This window comes from Octopus bimaculoides, chromosome 3 (assembly GCF_046866305.1).
Source record: "Octopus bimaculoides isolate indiv1 chromosome 3, ASM4686630v1, whole genome shotgun sequence".
Classification (NCBI taxonomy): domain Eukaryota; kingdom Metazoa; phylum Mollusca; class Cephalopoda; order Octopoda; family Octopodidae; genus Octopus; species Octopus bimaculoides.
The window spans coordinates 80,388,989-80,408,988 of NC_142930.1; the positions used below are offsets into that span (position 1 = coordinate 80,388,989).

Sequence of the window (20,000 nt, forward strand, 5' to 3'; positions counted from 1 at the left end):
TCAATATTTGTGTTTCCCTAGATAGTTCTCCATTGGCTGCAACTGTCTGACTTCTACCATTCAGGAAGTTATGCAGCCACTCTCCTAATTTACCAGCTATGCCAAGGTTTCGCAGCTTGTGACATATCAAGCCATGATCAACTTTGTCAAAGGCTTTTGCAAAGTCGAGATATATCACATCAACATTTGAATGGTCAAGTAGCTGCTTCAGGACCCAGTCATAATGCTGCAAGAGCTGCGTGAGGCAGCTTCTACCTGGACGGAAACCATGCTGGGTCTCATTCAGCAAGTCATTTTCTTCTAGGAACGCAATCAATCTCCTTCTGACAATTCGTTCCATGACTTTGCTAATATGCGAAGTCAGAGAGATGGGCCTGTAGTTTCCAGCCTCTGCTCTGCTTCCACCTTTATGGATAGGACATATGGTGCCTTCCTTCAGCTTTTTGGGAAGTTTACCATTTGCAAGGAAACTCTGGAAGAGTATCCGGAGTGGTCCTGCTAATTCTTGTTTACACGACTTTAAGAGGACAGCTGGGAAACCATCGGGGCCAGTTGCCGAATTTGAGCTCATTTCATTTATGGCAGCTATCACATCTTCCTCTTCAATGTCGATGTAGGTAATGGATGCAGTCCCCTTCTGCTGAGTGCTATTGTCAAAGAAATCAGCTGGGTTCTTTATCTGCATGTGACTCAGAGGAGAGGTGAAGACACTCTTGAATTGTGTACTGAGCACTTCACTTATCCATGTGGGATCTGCAGTCAGTGAGCCATTAGGCAGGAACAGGGATCCTATCTTATACTGCACCGTAGCAGTCTCCTTTGCAAATCTATAGAAAGCCTTGGGGTTTGTTTTTATGCTTTCTACTGCTCTCTTTTCCTTCTCTGCTCTCTCCTTTTCATGGGAGAGTTTAATTTTGTTTTCTATTTCTAACAGTGTTAGTTTTAATTTAGCCCTTTTCCTATCCTCCAGTTCTCTATTTAACTGGTTTGAGACCTTTGTTCTGTGTCTCTAGGAATTCTATTGGCATGTTTGCTGGTCTTTCTATATGGCACGTATTTGGTGCATATGTCTTGTATGGTTGACATAAAATGACTTAGTTTGAGGTCATTGTCTTGTATAGAAAGGCTGTCATGCCAGTTTTGATTTCGAATCTCTCTGCGAATTGACTTCCAGTCCGCCCCGTGGAAATTCAGGTTGGATATTGCTTGAGTCCTCCTGGTGGGGTGGGTGTCAGTGGGTTGTCTAGGACCATACATAGTTAATTCTATAATGTTATGATCTGAGAGAGATGTGGGCGTTATTTTCACATTATGGATTAGGCTCACATTGTTTGTGAAGCAGAGATCCAAAATATTGCTTCCCCTGGTTGGTTGGTTGGAGTATCACTTGTTCCATGAACAGCATGTTGGATAGTTCTAGCAATGATTTTGCCTGGCTTTGTTCATGCAGTGACATCCCAGAGAGGATGTGACCTTCAGGCCATTTAACATTTGGGAGGTTAAAGTCGCCTACGAAAAGTATATTGATGTGTTGGTCCAGATTTGTCAGGACCTCTTCTATGCGTCTGAGGCTGTCCTCAAATTTACCTTCCTGCTTTGCGGTATTTGGTGGACGGTATGTTGAGCATACAACTACGTCAATTTGTTTTATGTGTACTATTAAAGTATCACATACAGAGTTTGAGTGTGATAGTAGTAGTAGGGGTGTGACATCTTCTCGGATGTACATTGCAACTCACCCATGACTTCTATCCCTTCTGTCTGTTCGGAGTACGGCATACTCTGGTATATTTATCTCTGCATCTGCTATATTAGGTGTTAGATGCGTTTCGGTAAGCACCATGCATATTGCTTGATTGCATGTTACTAGGTCTTTCAAGTATAGGAACTTGTCTTTGCCGCCTGTTCGTAATAGGCCCCGGATATTCAGTAGGAATATGGGTGTGATATCTGTGCAGGGGTTCCTGGTGTTAGCGGTGGCCATCCCTGATCCATCATCTGTGGTGGTCTTGGACAATGGTTCGTGTGGCATTGACTCTGTACCCTCTGCATCCACGTTAACTGTTGTACCATTTTCTGGGCCAAGCTTAAAAAAGCTTGCTGCTCAGCTACTGCAGTTCGTACAGCCTCTGCATACAGCCTTTTTTGGGGAGCAGAAGGAATATACGGGCTTCTCTCTTTGTGAGTCCTGTTGGTATTCTGTGGATTATACATATATATGGATTATACATATATATATATATATATATATATATATATATATATATACATACATATACATATATATATATATATATGTACATACATATACATATATATATATATATACATACATATATATATATATATATATACATACATATATATATATATATACATATATATATATATATACATACATATACATATATATATACATACATATACATATATATATACATACATATACATATATATATACATACATATACATATATATATATATACATACATATACATATACATATATATATATATATACATACATATACATATATATATATATATACATACATATACATATACATATATATATATATATACATACATATACATATACATATATATATATATATACATACATATACATATACATATATATATATACATACACACACTCTTATATTTGTTTTTGTTTTATTATTATTGTGCAGTAATAAAAGGCAGCCAGCTAGCAAAATTGTTAAAACTTTACAAAAAATATATTTTGGTTTTGTCTATTATGAAAGCAACAGCAAATTTCACACAAAATGAAGGTCTTCATTAACGATAATATTTTCTCACATAAGCAGAAGCCACAACTTTTGGAGTCAGCACAATTGAGTCAATTATCTGACATTTGTTTTATTGGCCTCAAGAGTCAAACCCATCATGTCAAGTTCATGTCCCTTCAGGATTAACTTTGCTCTTCACCCTCCTTTCATCTGTAGTTAATAGCATAGTCCTGCTTTTTTGGAGCCTAGTGTTCTGTTCTACAAAAAGTAGTGAACTAATCTTATGCAAATGCATTTTTAAATAATGTTTGTTCGATCAACTAGATTCTAACTGCAGGCTGTGTTCTCTCTATCTCTCCCTCTCTTTCAAACACACACACACACACACTTCATGCATGTTTATAATTACTCAGTCATATATGCACCTTCATACTCTGACTCAGCATTTCCAACCATTTTACTTTTGGGAAACCCTTTCAATACATCCTATGCCTTGAGGAATTCTTGCATAAAAATTATTCTATTTCTTTATTAACCTTTTTCTTTCTCTCTTTCATAAAGTTAGATTTCATAAGAGATTAAACAAATTGTCTTTGAAAGTTTTGCCTGTGCTAAATCTATCAGAGACCACCAAGACCGTTTAAGAAGTTATGTTTTAATCATGGCTTTGTGTAGACCGAATTCTCTTAAAATTTCCCTAAAAGAGGTAAATTTTTCCCAACAGGTCCCCTTATAATCTACAGATATCAAAATTTTGATACTATTTATGTATAATTACCCTATTTATCACTGTTTCTCATGGATGGGCATGTTGGATGATATTGTTTTATGTATGTCATGTAATAAAGAAAAAAGTCAAGACAGTGGTTGCTGAAAGAGTTTTGATCATTTGAAATTAATGAGTTCATTATGTTATGAAAAATATTTTTAATCATTCTTAATCTTCGTCTATGTAATTCTTTAGGTTTTGTGTCACCTCTCCTCACCACCAAAAGAAGTTCCCTTCACAGTGATAAAACCTGGGTCTTACACAAGAATCTATGTTATATGCATTGAATTCCTATTTTGCAGTAATGGTATTAGACGAGAAACTAGAATAAAGAATTAGATATATCCATTGTAAAGATAGAAGGATAAACAGGAGCTAGTAGATTACACAGATTTACAGAGTGGAGAGTAGGGCTATAGTAGACTGAATCAACTTTAGTACCATTGCACAAGGATGAATAGCAAATCTGACTTATATTCAGGGTCTAAAGAGTATACTACAACAGACATTATAACAGTTGTTTCTGATATAGGCACAAGGCATGAAATTTGGTGGAAAAGAAGGAGTTAGTTGATTAAATCATCCACTCTGGGTGGTAAGAAACTTTGCTTCCTGACCACATGGTTCTTGATTCAGTCCTACAGTGTGACACCTTGGGCAAATGTCTTCTACTACAGCAGTATTTCCCAACCTGTGGTCTGTGGACCCCTGGTGGTCCACAAAGATAGTACTGGAGAGTCTGTGAACTAAATTCAAAATTTCATATGTATATATATATATATATATATATATATATATATATATATACATAACGATAAGTATATTAAAAGGGGTCTGTGGGAAAACTCATTTAAATAAAAGGGGTCCTTGATAGTGAAAAGGTTGGGAACCACTGTACTACACCCTCAGGCTGACCAAAGCCTTGTGAGTGAATTTGGCAGATAGAAAGTGAAAGAACCTCATTGTATATGTGTGTGTGTCGCATAAGTACCAGGCTTAAAAAATAAGCACTGTTGTTGATTCATTCAATTAAAATTCAAGGTGGTGCACTAGCATGGTTGCATCTAATAACTGAAACAGGTAAAAGAATAAAAAAATATATGAGTGTGTGTGCATATCTATGTGTGTATGCATGTGTGTATATATACACACACACATACTCATACACTTACACACATACTGGCATGGATAGGCACATCTATATCCTAGAGGTGACCAAAGGCTTGAGAGTAGATTTTGTTGAAGGAAACTGAAAGGAGACCACCATATGTATGTATGTATGTATGTATGTATGTGTGTGTGTGTGTGTGTGTGTTTGCTTTCTCCTTGCCCTGACATTGAGCAATGATAGTAGGCAGGTGTCACTGTCAGGCAAAAGGTGTTCTTTGATTTCCAATCCTCCATATAAACATGTTTGGGCAGGTGAAATATTGCTTGCAAATAGGTATGGGTTGGTGGCAGGATGGGCATCTAGCCATACAAAACCTGTTTGGTCCATGCGATCACGGAAAAATGGATGTTTCATATATATCTATCTTCCACATAATGTGTGTGTGTGTGTGTGTGTGTATATATATATATATACACACACACACACATTTTGTTGGCGATATTTTCGTTGCATATGTATCTGATTCTCCAAGTGCTTCAACTGTATGTATATACATATATTTACCCAATTGCTGATACATTTAGCAATGGTTTCTCTCATTGTTTTGATATACCATTTTCTATCATCGATAAAACTGTTGGCACTTTTGACGACATGCTGCTGCTGCTGCTAATAATAATAATAATAATAATGCGCTGTTTATCTTGATATGAGGTCACCATGTCGGGCACATATGGTTGTGATGGATGTGTCTAGTGTACCCTTATCAGACAGGTAGTCAAGATGGGTATGTTGGACTTGTATATTTGTATTCCACTGTCATTTTGATGGCATGCGCTACTCTCTCGATAATAAATAAATAAAGTTAATAGACATCAATACTTTTGTCGATAAGTCTCAACTGGATACTAAACGAAGTAACAAAACAAGATAGGAAATCAAAATGACTGCATTTTCTATGAATTCAGGAAGACGGTTAGCTTTATATGAGAAAACTACTATGTAATATACAGCAAAGCGCTACAAAAATATCTAGTGCAGAATAACAGAAAACTAATGCAAAACAAAAAATAAGACAACAGTTTCCTGTCTTCGAAGTAGCCAACAAATGCAAAATAGAGGCTGAAATGACAGAGATTGTGAAAAAGCTGAGCTAAAAATAAGGCTACAGAAAAGTTCCTATACAGCCAACACCTAACAAAAACAAAACGCTGAAGAGGGTGGAACTAGAAGAAAAATACCAAAAATCACTGAGAAACACAGGACATAGAAGCTGTCTAAAGAACTCTTGATTGCAGCATAGGATCAAGGCCTTCTCACCAGAAATTGCTGTGAATATGTAATTAAGCAGAATACATTCACTGCAGAACGTTTGGAAATCTAGAATAATGAAACAAATTGTCTCTGTTTGCCTAGTCATAGCGAAGAAAGGGTAATTTTTCAGATTAACACCTGCACGATTACCTAACCCTAACCCCGACCCTAAAACCGTAACCCTAACACTAACCCTAAACCCAAATCCTAACCCTAAAACCCTAATCCTAACACCCTAGTGAAAATCGTGCGGGTGTTAATCTGAAAAATTACCAAAGAAAGAATATATCTCCAACTCGGTTAGTTGTGACTTCCATACACTAAAAGTCATGGTATCATAATAAAATATGTACAGATAAGAAGTGGTATAAAAAGACTCAAGGAGATAGTCTCAGAGAGTGATAAAGTGAGCATATTCTGCAATATGCTAATAACTCACAGAGTTAGGAACATCAAGATTAATCTGCCAGATATTTTTGTTCAGGAACAAGAGAAAAGGGAAGGCCTTAAAATGGAAGTATCTGCCCCAACAGATAATTATGAGTCACTCTAAAAAACAATGGAGAAATTATCCAACTATAAAGATTTAGTAAAAGAAATAACCAGAATGTAGAGACTGAAAGCAGAAGCAAACCATAGTCTTGTTTAGAAATTATTTAAAAATAAAAAAAAAAGCATTACAAATGCATAGCCAAAACTCAAGGACTTACAAAATACACAGCGTACAAGATAGTAGCACTACAAGGTCCTGGACAAATATTAGTGTAATGAAAAGGAAAAAAAAAACGAAAACAAAATGCTGCACAAACCCAAGCCACACAGAGTGATATTTGGTAGTTCACTACAAAATGTATCTGTATTATTGAAAAGTCTTAATTATATTGCGTACTTTGTAGTACGTAATATATTTAAGATTGCTGAATAATAATTGTTTCTAATTTGAATATAAGGTCAACAGCGTTGATGGGATGGAGTTATTTATCCCAGTACTTGAATGGTACGTTATTTTGTCGATCTCGCAGGGATGAAAAGAAAAGAGGATCTTTGCAGGGTTTGAACTGAGAAAGTGAAAAACCAGAACAAGCACCGCGGGGCATTCTCTCCGACGACCTAATCGTTTCGGACGATTCGCCGCATAATAATTCTTTCTAATCTTGGCACAAGGTTCGAAATTTTGTGGGAGGAGGCTAGTCGATTACATCGACCCCAGAACTTGCCGATATTTTATTTATCGATCCCATAAGAATATAAAGCAAAGTTAATCTCGCCGAGATTTGAAATTAAACATAGAATTAGAAGAAATAACGCTGAGCATTTTGTCCGACGCACTCTCCCTATCTTTCTTCGCCTCTCTCTCTTTCTACAGGTGCACACATACACACATGGCTGAATCGATTATGGAAAAACAGGCATGCAAAACTAAATCGGTAACAAGAAGTTACTTGCGTCCATAGAATGTTCAGAAAGTTCCTTGCAGAGTACTTACGCTTCACATTTGTGCCTTCAAATGTGGCACATGGCTCATATTACATGACCCTGACAAACCACCCTGGGCCCGCCTGTAAAATAATCTTGAGACAGACACAGAATCAGCGCGACCCTGTGTGGTCCTTAATTCTAAGATAGAAACATTGTGATCGTCTCTGAAAATGTCGAGCCTCTGACGGCCCTCACAAATCTTGGGTTAACCCGAAAATATGCAGTTTGCTGCGCTGTGGGATCATGCACGCATGCACATACACACACGCGTAACATTCGTATTTGTTTATATAATTTTGTGCATATATAACTGTCTCTGGTGTCTGTTTATCCGTACATATATAAATACGTAATACATATACAGATAAGTACATGATATTTGTATATCATGTGTAGGTTAATATCTTTCGCTTGAATGAATGTTTACACATGTATATTGTTCAATATTGAACAAACACACAATCTAAAGATATTTTAAGGACACGCATTCTTTTTCTTCTTTATCTTTTTTTCCTTCGCTCACGTTTGTGCTTTCTGCGCTTTTGGATTTGTATTTTAATGTGGATTATGTAATTAACTACGTGTACCTTTTATGCATGAAAATGAAAAACCTTTATACATACACACACACACACACATTCGGATATAAATCAGCCGATAAAATCTGTCGCTGCGAACATGAGTGTATAAAGTGTAGGTGTGTGCGTGCGTGTTCGTTTGGAGAAAGATAGTCAATAAAAGTAAATCTTTTTTCATTCATTCCAAGCCGAGTTACCACTGTTGCTACTTCGCATATATAAACACCCATGCACTTTCTCTTTCTCTTCTCATCGCAGCACAGGTAGGTGTGTGCAAATGTATATAAACAATACCAACAGACGTAAAATGAGTTTGTGAAAGATTGACAGACGAAGAGGAAGGAGGTGGAAATAAACTAAACGATGGAAGAAGCGATATAACGTGGAAAAAGATCCAGATGACTATTAATGAATGAAATACGTGCGTGTATTTAAAAACAAACAAATACATACATACATTATATAAACACAGAAATACATATACAAATGAGTGTATTTGTTGTATGAGTGTTTATACGCGTGTATGTCTAAAACAAATACATGTTTACAGAGCCAACATGTTTTGGAGGTAGTAGCACAAAGTTTTAAACACATCAATTTACAATCAGACACCCATAAAGTACATACACACACGCACAAGCAAGCAAGACGTACTTAAAAACCAACAAGTATATTTAATTAAGCATGTTACTTACTCGACAATTGGGTATCAATCTTTCCTTAATATCCGATTAATTCGCCCTCTCTATTTCTATATATAAACACACACTCATATATATATATATATATATATATATATAGTCTGATTTCTTAAGTGTTTTAATCAGTATTAATTACAGTATGCACACATGCCTACCTGTGTGGTGCAAACTTGTATTTTATATAATGTGCAGCTTTTTTCACTTGTTGTTGAGTCCAACTTAGCTGAAACCGAAACACCGTCCGAATCTCTTGACAAAGATCAACATCTGTCTGACTGGCCTCGACAACGTTACTCTCTTTCTTTCTCTCTCGCTTACAGTTTCTCTACCACTAAATTTCCCTCTCGCTCTCTCTGCCTGGCTTATATTTTCTCTCTTTTTCTGTTTAAACTAGAGTGTAGTGTTTGGTCCCGTAGGTTAGATGTGTGTATGAGTGCGTCTGGCCATCTTATAACCATCCCAGTTTAGAATTGTCGAAGAAGCAGTGATGTTGATTGTAGTTATAGTTGTTGAAAAGTGGTGGGAGAGCGTGGATAGTGGTGGTGGGAGAGTCCGAGTGGTATTGTTGGTTGCGGAGTGCTGGTGGGCGTGGAAAAGGTGTGGGTCAGTAAGAGAGGTCAGTGATTGAGAGAGAGGTAATTAGCGGTGGCGGTGATTTCGTAATAGCTGGCTGGGTTTGGGAGAGGAGTGTTCGAGCCGAGAAAGGAGATGGCTACATGGTCGGTTGATAAGTGTTATGAAACAATGACTGGCTCCACTGACATGTGGTATTGGAGCATGTTAAACGTGATATGGTGATGCTAGACTGGCTAACGTTTAATATAATAATATTTTTTTTAAATTGTCATCTATTGTTCTTATGACGGTGATAGGTTTGGGTTGTCAGTGAGTGGTTGCTTAGGTGCAGTTCATGTTTGATCGAACTCATCTTCATTCTGTTCACTTCAAACATTTTCTCTCAAAACTATCTCTCTCTCTCTCTCTTTCTCTCTCTCTCTCTTTCTCTCTCTCTCTCTTTCTCTCCCTCTCTCTCTCTCTCTCACACACACACACTTGTTTAGTCTTAGTTCAACACTGACTGCAGTCTTTGATGATCATAACAATCCAGATACGACTGTCCTATATTTTTAAAATCCCAATGACGTAGCTAGGTTCAGAGCAGCCCTTCAGTTGGCCACTACTATCAGGCCCACAAGCCTATATAGGTTTATACAACAGACAAAAAGTGACTCATCTCTAAAAATGTCGCCCGGGGCGGACTCTTCATCTTCTGATCCCACTTCTAGCTACGGTACTGAACTATCCTCCAAATTCTTTTTCAAACACTCTATCAAAGACTACTAAAGGTATTGCGTTCATCATTTTTAAAACAGTAGTATGTGAATTGACGGAAATTTGGCTGCTATATCGGTATCTCAAGCAGGTCAATTGACCATGTTGTGGTTCCTTGTTCACTTGGTTTGGAAAGTATCAACTTCAACTAAACTACTTATTATTAGTTGAGCATTCTTAAGACACTTCCACTTTCAACGTAATCTTCATGCAGAATCAACTTGACAACGTTAACGAGGCTGGATCTTTCAAATACAGAAACGAAATGGGGAAGTCATCATTGTGAAGTAAACTTTCTTAAACTTTTTGCCAGACATATACAAGTACATGCAATCACTGACACACTCAGTTTATCTGAAAAATTATTACAGGCTTCTAAAGTGTGTGTGAACACTCAAATGGAATTTTGTTAGTGAACAGGTCGGAGTCTCAAATCGACAAAAATATTTTGGCAAATTAAATTTAAATGTTGAAGTGAATCTAATGATTTTTGTGTGTTTTTAAATGGCTTATAAACACCTTCCACGTTGCAATTATATATATATATATATATATATATATATATATATATATATATATATATATATATATATATATATATATATATATATATATATATATATATATATATATATATATATATATATATATTGGCGCAGAAGTGGTTGTGTGCTAAGTAGCTTGCTTACCAACCACATGGTTCTGGGTTCAGTCTCACTGTGTGGCACCTTGGGCAAGTGTCTTCTACTATAGCCTCGGACCGACCAAAGCCTTGTGAGTGGATTTGGTAGACAGAAACTGAAAGAAGCCCGTCATATGTATGTATATATATATATATATATATATATATATATATATATATAATAATAATAATATTATATTTATTATATTATATTTATCTTATGATATTTACTTTACTTTATATTATACTCATTTATTGTGCTTTTAATTATTAATTTTTCTATATGTGATAGTGGATTTTCATCGATGAGTTCTTGAAAATTGGTTATTTTCCCTAAAACTATATATATATATATATATATATATATATATATATATATATATATATATATATATATATATATATATATATATATATATATGCATACATATATGTGTGTATCTATCTATCTATTTATCTATCTGCCTATCTATCTCTCTATATATAGTCAGTTAGTTTGGAGATTGAAAATGCACTTGAGTCTTAAAACATGTTGTAGATCAAATGTTCAATGAATTTCAAAAATGCTAGACCATAGACAGGTAAAAACAACTTACATCATTAAACTTGCAACCAATCTGAGCTTGAACCTGTAACTTAGAAATCTATATATGCAGAAATTGTAATAAAACTCCTTTTTCCTTTACCTATTTTAACTTACACTTTTAAAAACTTCATCATATCCAATTGTTAAAATAACTCAATGTCACTAAGCTTTCAATCATGTATGACTTATGAAATTCATTGAACTTGTATTACTGTCTGTCACTGTGAAACTTATTGAATATTGGAATTTGTGCGAAAATTTGATCTTTTAAGCATGTTTTTCTAAAATTTCCCTTGCACCTTCAGTTTCTTCTGAACTTTTTATATTTACCTTTGAAAAACAAAAAAAATGTTGAAACTGGTTTGGTGTTTTAATAAATCTGTTACAAAATTTAAAAACTGCAATATGTTTTAAGACTTCATTGTATTTTCAACTCCAAAACCAATTCTCTTCTCTCCTGCATGGGAATACACTTCTTTTCTTCTTCTCTCTCTCTCTCTCTCTCTCTCTCTCTCTCATATATATGCTGTAGGTGCAGTATGGCCAAGAGATTAAGTGGTTTGTTTTACAACCACAAGCTCCCCAGCTTGGCCCCTTTGGATGGCATTTTGAGAAATTGTTTAGACAAATATTATATATATGCCTCACCATCATCATCATCATACATCTCTTTTTATGCTGGCATGGGTTGAATGGTTTGACTAGAGCTGGCAAGCAGGAGAGCTGCACCAGATTCCAGTCTGATTTGGTTTGGTTTCTACAGCTGGATGCCCTTCCTAATGCCAACCATATTACAGAGTGTGCTGGGTGCTCTTTTTATGTGGTACTGGGATGGGTGCACCAGCACAGAGTTCTTTCAGACCAATCCTCTTCAACAGAGGGAGCAACATTAGCACTTCTGCTGTGGAGAATGGGTCTTTCTGAGTATGACAAGGCACCAGATATCTTGGTCCTTTGTTACCTGTTGAGTGGATTTATATCTGCAATTCACAAAAAAGATACTGCCTTGTCATGCTGACTGTGCCCAAAAGTTCCACTAAGGATACCCCATGTGATGAATACTTTGCCACTTACATGCCAATTCAGGAGCAGGTTATTCAGTTGATGAAACAACTGAATCCTCATCGTCAAATGGTAGTTATCCACCATATATATATATATATATATATATATATATATATAAGCACATAAATGTATGCATGCGTGCGCGCACGCACACACACACACACACACACACACACACACAATGCAAAACAAGGTGGAAAAAATAGTAGAGTAGTATGCCTTTTTTTTTATTAAAGCTGCAAAAACATCACGAAAAACTGACTTTTGTGATGGTTTGCAGCTTTAATAAATATGTGTATATATGTATATATATGTATGGTGTAAACTTTAAGTCACATGGATATGTATCAAACTGTTTTAAATAATAATATAATTAACTCCTACTAAAGGTGTTGAGTGCCCTTTCCTTTTGTTTGTCTACTCACTTGTTTATCTATCTATCTATCTATCTATCCATCCATCCATCCATCCATCCATCCATCCATTCATGGGTATAGATATACGCTGGTCTGGGTTGTAAGGATCTGCCACATACCATATTTACCACTCATCACAAACTATGAAGTCCACTAACTTGAGTTCCCACCCCTACTGCAAGCCTCTCCTCTCTCCCTCACATGTCAATCCACACAATCTCCATGCCCTCACATACCTACCATTCACCCTCTTAGCCACTCTGATTCCTTTTAACATCATTTGCTATCTCTAAACATCTCCCTTCACACTCTTATGGAACATCATGCTCTATCCCCTCTGTACTCCCAGGATGTTCACAAATTCATTCTGAATTTTTGGTGAGAGAGATAGGAAGTTGTAGACTTATCACTTTTTACTTTCACCAAATGTTCATGTAGCACTGGGTCGAATTTTCCAATCAGTTGAACAAGGTCCAGAAAATTTCCTTTATTTTCATTTGCCTTCTCAACTTGAATGTCTACTCTATGGCCTCGTAAAGCTATGTTTTGTTTTGCAAGAAACATAATTATGTCCAAGAATCTAGTCAGGATTTGCTCCCATTTCTTTGTTTCATTTTCAGCAAGAGTTTGTTGTTCTTTGTCTATTACCTTGCCTTTGGAAAGGTGTATTTCGAGCTCTTTCCTCTGAGTGAACACATTCTCATGCACAGGGCTAGATTCATGTTCTTGTATCTTAGGATTCAACTTCTACTGAGATTTGAAACCATCAACTGAGCAAAACTTGAATATAGCTTACAATAAAAACAAAATATGGCTTCTTTCAATGGAGAGTATATCATCCAAGTTCTCAAGATTTTTTTTCCCGTTTTGTAAAGTTCAAGAAAACCAGTCTTCTAGTCTCCCCCTTTCAGTTTTGTTATCTGTCCTGGACATACAACTTTGAATTCACAGCCACATATTAGAGTTTTGTTCTTCAGTAGTTTTTGGTGGATTAGCATCAACTTCATCTTCTATCTTCTTTTCAAGTTGTGCTTCATTAACAACATCATCTTCATGACCTTCTACAGTAATACCAGTTTCATCTAGATGGTTGGGTCTGATGAGAAATTTAATCATAGTACCTTCATTTTGCCTTTCTTCATCTCTCGATTTTCTTGTTTTTTTTCGAAATACTGCATCGCTGTCCTTAATTTGCTTCATCTCAAATTATATGAGTGATATCGTAAATTTATATGAATAAAACCAAACAGAGTATAGACCAACCTAAAAAATAATCAACTTTCTGAATATCACCGACACACTGTGTTATCCAGTAACACACAATGTTACTGTATTAACAATATTATACTATATATTACACAATATTAACACATGATACAAGTTTACTGATGATAAATTTTAATTCTAAGGAAATTTTAATAGCTACTATACATTATTAAAGTCTATAATATTTATACTACATTTTTATTTTAATGACATATTAATATAAATAAATTGTGCTGCTCTCCCTGCTCCCCTCTTGGTATGCCACTGCTATCTCCCTCTTTAACTCTCTCCCACCTTCCTATCCTTACTGGTTCTAGTGAGGTAGCCAAGTATCTCCTTGATAGTAAGAGGGTTACTTTTGTCCCTCTGTCACACTCTAATCTCTCAGTCCCAATTCCTCTCTCAGCTGAGAAGTCCCTGTCTTGTGAGCTTGCGGGTGCTGGTGCCACTTAAAAAGCACCTGTGCTGGCACCACATCAAAAGCACCCTGTGCTCATGCCACGTAAAAAGCACCCATGCTGGTGCTACCTAGAAGTCACTTGTGCTGGTGCCATGTGAAGTAGTTGGCATTAAGAAGGGCATCCAGCCATAGAAATCATGCCCAAACAGACAATTAGAGCCTGGTGCAGTTCTCCAGCTGTCAAACTGCCCCACCAATGCCAGCATAGAAAGCAGACATTGAATGATGATGATGATTATGAAGTAAAGACTGTACTCAAGATCTAGAAGCATACAAAATATATTTCAGATTTATTTAACAAATGTCAACTTATCTAAAAACTAAACTGGATGTTTCAGTGATGATGATAGTGGTGGGTGGTGGTGGATGGTGGTGGTGGTGGTGGTGGTGGTGTGTATGAACATAAAATATAAATAGACCAATATCACAGTCCCCCAGTTAACACTTCAATAACTCTATTGCTGATAGCATATTTTTATATCTCTGTTTTTGAGATACTACACACACACACACACACACACACACACACACACACAAACACACACAGTGTTAATGTCAGGGAATGAGGTATGTGTGTCTTTCTTTCATTCACAGTTATAGAATTGTGTTTACCCATATGGAGTTGTTTTAAAGTCTCAAAACCACTAGAAGGTGTGTCTTTTTTAGATGCAGTTATTATTAGTATTATGAACAAAAAAAGTCATTGTTAATAAGTAGTAAATCATTATTATTATTAATGTTATTAAGGCAACGACTGGCAGAATCATTATTGTGCCGTCTTATGTTCTGAGTTCAAATTCTGTGGAAGTCAACCTTACCTTTCATTCTTTCAGGGTCAATAAAATAACTTACCAGTTGAGCACTAGGGTCAATCTAATTGACTAGTCCTTTGCCTTTACATTTCAGTCATTATGCCCATTGTAGAAAAGATTATTAATTCTGTTGAGGTTAGTTTCATGCTTAATGGTGCATTCAGTTACACTTAGACACAATTTAAGAAATGGTCAAGTAACAAGAGACATAAAATATCCAACTTAATCTAGCCAGAAAATCTTCCATGTTTTATTTCTTTAAATTATATCTTGTTTTAATTATCGTGTTTTATTATATATTTATTTCCACACAAATGTGTATATTATGTATATGTGTATGTGTGTGTGTATTTTGAAAACATTTAATACATCCTTCAATATATTACGTAATGTTGCTTAGCCCCCGACCTTCATAATTTGTAAACATGTTCTTCATGCTTTATGTTATCATTTCCTCTCTCTTTGTTTGCAACTCATATTGAAATTTCATATTTTGTATCTCTTTGGCTCCTTATGGCTAAAAAATATATTATTATTATTCATATACACATAACAGATTAAACTGTTGGAAAAGAAAAAAATCCTAACATTAGGATACAACAAGTAACTTTAGCTACCAAGAACCCTCCTAAGTATCTTATCTGTCCCTAATAACACTCTTTTCTGGAGCTGTACTAAACTGGGTTTTATGCCTATTTCCTCTATCCATCTATTCAAATCTTCAGGGATAGTTCCCAATGCACCTATAACTACTGGGATACATTTTACTTGTACTTTCAATAGTCTCTGTAATTCAATGGTTAGGTGTTGGTACTTTGCTATTTTTTCTATACCTCTCATATTGATTTTTCATTGGGACTGTACTTTCTGTTTTCTTTATCTACTACTAAATCAGGCCTTCTAGTTTCTATTACTCTGTCAATCTGAATGTTAAAATCCCACATCATCTTGTATTTCTTACTTTCTAGTACTTTACTAGGTTCATGATCATACCATTTATTAGTATGTTCAAACCCTAGCTTTCTACATAACTCCACGTGGATTATTTTCCCAAGGTTGTCATGTCTTTTCTTGTATTCTTTCTGTGCCAGCATACTACATCTATTTACTATATGAGTAATGCTTTTGATTTGCATAACCTACATTGGGAATCTGCTTAGTTTTTGTCTATCTTAGCTTTTATCTAATTAGTTCTTACTGATTGATCCTGTGCTGTTACTAACTTTCTGCCTCCCTTTCCAGCCTTCCTTTCTGCAACTATAACCATGTCACACTACTACTATTTGCTACAACTATCTTCTCCTGACTGTCAGATAACTTCTGTTCTTTTTTCTGGTTTTTAACTTCATTTGAGTTTTTGGTTTCCCTATGTCTTGCTGTGACTCTAGCGACTTTTAATAAACTTTTTTCATTATTACCTACATAGGAGTCTATATCTACTCTAGCTAACTCCACACAGTCTTCTACTGATATTAACCCTCTTCTGCCTTCCTATCTAGGTAAGTATAATCTTGCCACTCTTGATCTTGGGTGGAGTCCACCATTCATATTGAATTCTTTCCTAGTTCTTCTGTCTAGCTTTGCTAATTCAGTTTTTGTTTAATCTCCAAAAGCTGCTGAGTATCTAAGTGATGATACTGCCTAAGTATTTACAGCCTTCACTAGATTCAGACCATTTGGCTTTGACTTCATTAGCTTCTTTACCCTTCTGATGTACTCTTCAATTTTCATTTTCATTCTATAGTTAGTACTCTGTCAGATTCTAATACTCCTAGACACTCCTCTTCCTTTTAATGATTTTAATGTCTGGCCATCTGGTAACTGGGTGCCTTTGCTGTTGACTACCTGTCCCTTTCTCATGACTAATATTGCATACTTATCTATGCCAAATTCCATGCCTTTATCTCTGCTGAAGAGTCTTTCAGTCTGTATTAAGGACTCTTTTTCATTCTTACTAAAAAGCTTCAGATTATCCATGTAGAGCAAATGGTTAATCTTTCTCTTACTACTTCTGAACTGATACCCTGCCTTTGTCTTCCTTAGTACTAAACTGAGGGGGATCAAACATAAGACAAATATTAAAGGGGATAACAAGTCCTCTTGGAAAATTCCTCTCTTGATATTAACTTTCTGTAAGGTTGTGTTACCTGAGTAGAAATCTACTTTCCATTTTTTCATGCTAAAGCTAATTAAATTCTCTTATGTTGTCTGCAATACTGAATATACTCAAACATTCACTTATCCATGAGTGTAGGATCATGTCATAGGCTTTCTTATAATCTATCCATGATTTTTCTTTCTAGCTTTTACTTCATTTAAAACTACTTTATCTATGTATAATAGATCATGTGTTCCTCTAGCCTTCTTCCTGCAACCTTTCTGTTCTTCTGGCAGTAAATTCTGGTTGTCAAAGTGCTCATAAGTGCTTTCTGAAAGCATTCCTGTAAACAGCTTCCACACTAATGGTAAGCAAGTGATTGGTCTATAATTACCAGCTGTATTACCCTTGTTTTTATCTTTCATAAGGAGTATTGTCCTCCCTCTAGTCATCCAATGTGGTATTATTCCTCCATTAAGGCAATCCTGAAGTTGTTCCCTCAGCCTCCCATGTAAACTATTAAATTTCTTTAGCCAGTACACTTGAACTAAATCTGGTCCTGGGCCCTTCCAATTTGGCATTTTTCTTACACTTGTTAATTCACTAGTTAGTCTCAGATCTGGCTGCTTCTCACTCACAACTTCTTCCTTCACTTTCTTTAACCATACTGCATCTCCATTATGATTGACTGGCTTATCCCAGATATTACTCCAGAACTTCCTAGCTTCTTCTGCATTAGGTTTCTCATCTTCAGTACTTCGTTCTCCACTATTTATTTGGTTATAAAATCTCCTCTGGTCTGTCTCAAATAATCTATTCTGTTGATACTGATCTATTCTTTTTTGATATCCAGAGAACTTTCCTGCTACTGCTATGATACGCTGTTTGAACTCTACTATGACTGTTGCAAACCCTTTCTCTTTGACTAAATATCTTTTCTCAAGATACTTGTGTTTCCTAACTTGTTCAGTTTCCAGGATTCTATTCTGCTCAGATCTTGTCTTAAAGCTTTCACTTTATTTTGTAATCTCCTTTTCCACATTTGCTCTTTTTAAATCTTTCCTTGTAGAATATCTAATCTTTTAGTAATTACTATTCCACCTGCATAGATCAATAAGTTAGTATCTCCTATATTTTTAGTATCTATCCTACTGATAACAGAATCTACTTTCCTAGTCATATCTAGCAGCTTCCTTCTGTTGGTACCTTCTATTGCTGGCAATCTTTTTCTTACTTCTTTACTCATTACTTCCAGCAACTTATCTAAAATCTTCTGATCTTCTTCACTTAAATCAGTTGTCCCTTCCTTATTGGTAGCACTATTATTATTTTTCCCTTTAGGCTCTTCTTTAGTTTGATCTGTGTCTCTTATGTTGTTGTTTGTCTTTCCTATGGCCTGGTCTTTATTTTTCACTTGTGATCTCTTCCACTTCCAATTCTGTCATCCACATTCTTCTAACAGCATTAGCTTGATCTACTAATCTCTGCTCAGTCACTTTAAGCATACCCTCCTCTACCCAAAGTGTTAACATCTGTTTTCTTTAGCCCCCTTTTTTAGGTTCACTTTTTAAGTAGCACTGCATTACTATCCTGTTTTCTTTGTTGGTCCACTTCCTCCTCTTTAATTTATTATCTGCTGATGTTGTATTAGTATAACAGCTGTGGTCAGTCTGCATCTTTACTGGACCATTGCTGAGCGAGAGGCCTTCTCTTAAAGGTCCAGTTTTATTTTCGCTGTTACAACTAGAGTTTCTATGGAAACTCCTCCTTAATAAAGTGAGGTAACCCTGTCTCTCATAAACTGAGGTAAATTATTATTATCATTTATCATCTTTGCACAGCTTCTAACACTGGAGATGCCAATGAACTAAGGTAACACCGCTTATTTTTTGAGCACCATCTGGAGTATTTGAGCTGTTCCAGGCAGTGCTGTTTTCAGAAAGTGCTCCACCCTTATTGCATCTCCTATTTGTTCCATGTACTTCTCAAGATTTTTACTCACTGTTCCCAGGGCTCAGACAGTTATTGGTGCTACTACCACCTTTTTCATCAACCACAACTGCTTAATCTCCCATGCTAATCTGTCATAACCTGACTTTCTTTCTTCCTTATCACATACCTTGTTGTCAGCTCGGCATGCTATATCTATGATCCAGCATCGTTTGCTTTCTTTCTCAATTAACACTATGTCTGGTTTCCTATTCTCTATTTCTTGGTTGCACTGAATCATTAAATCCCATGGGATCTTTGCATTATCATTTTTGATGATGCCTTCGGGTTTATGTTCGTACCATTTTTTTGCTCTGTCAAGTCCATACTTGCTGCAAAGTGTCCAATGGACAATCCTTGATATATTGTCATGACATCTGTTATATTCTTTCTGGGCTAGTGGCATACATTGACTGGTAATATGCCATACGGTTTCACCATTTTGTCCACAAATTCTGCACTTATCACTTTCTGATGTGTTGTCTATTCTGTATTTGATGTAATTGGGCAGCACAGATTAGAGACTCCGTTTCCAGTTTTAAGTCACTTTTAGTCATCTATAGCCATCTTTTTTTGTTGTTTGTCTTTC

At 35.9% G+C, this 20,000-nt stretch overlaps 1 protein-coding gene and 1 long non-coding RNA gene across 4 annotated transcripts in view; one reads left to right on the plus strand and one right to left on the minus strand.

Moving 5' to 3' along the window:
* The window catches only part of LOC128247312 (uncharacterized), a 51,063-nt gene extending 41,183 nt beyond the window's left edge, over positions 1–9,880 (minus strand). The window contains exon 1 of the long non-coding RNA XR_016241115.1: positions 8,700–9,880. This is a non-coding gene — a long non-coding RNA (uncharacterized LOC128247312). The remainder of the gene's footprint in view (positions 1–8,699) is intronic.
* The window catches only part of LOC106868904 (zinc finger CCCH-type with G patch domain-containing protein), a 273,920-nt gene that overhangs the window by 174,573 nt on the left and 79,347 nt on the right, over positions 1–20,000 (plus strand). The window lies entirely within an intron of this gene.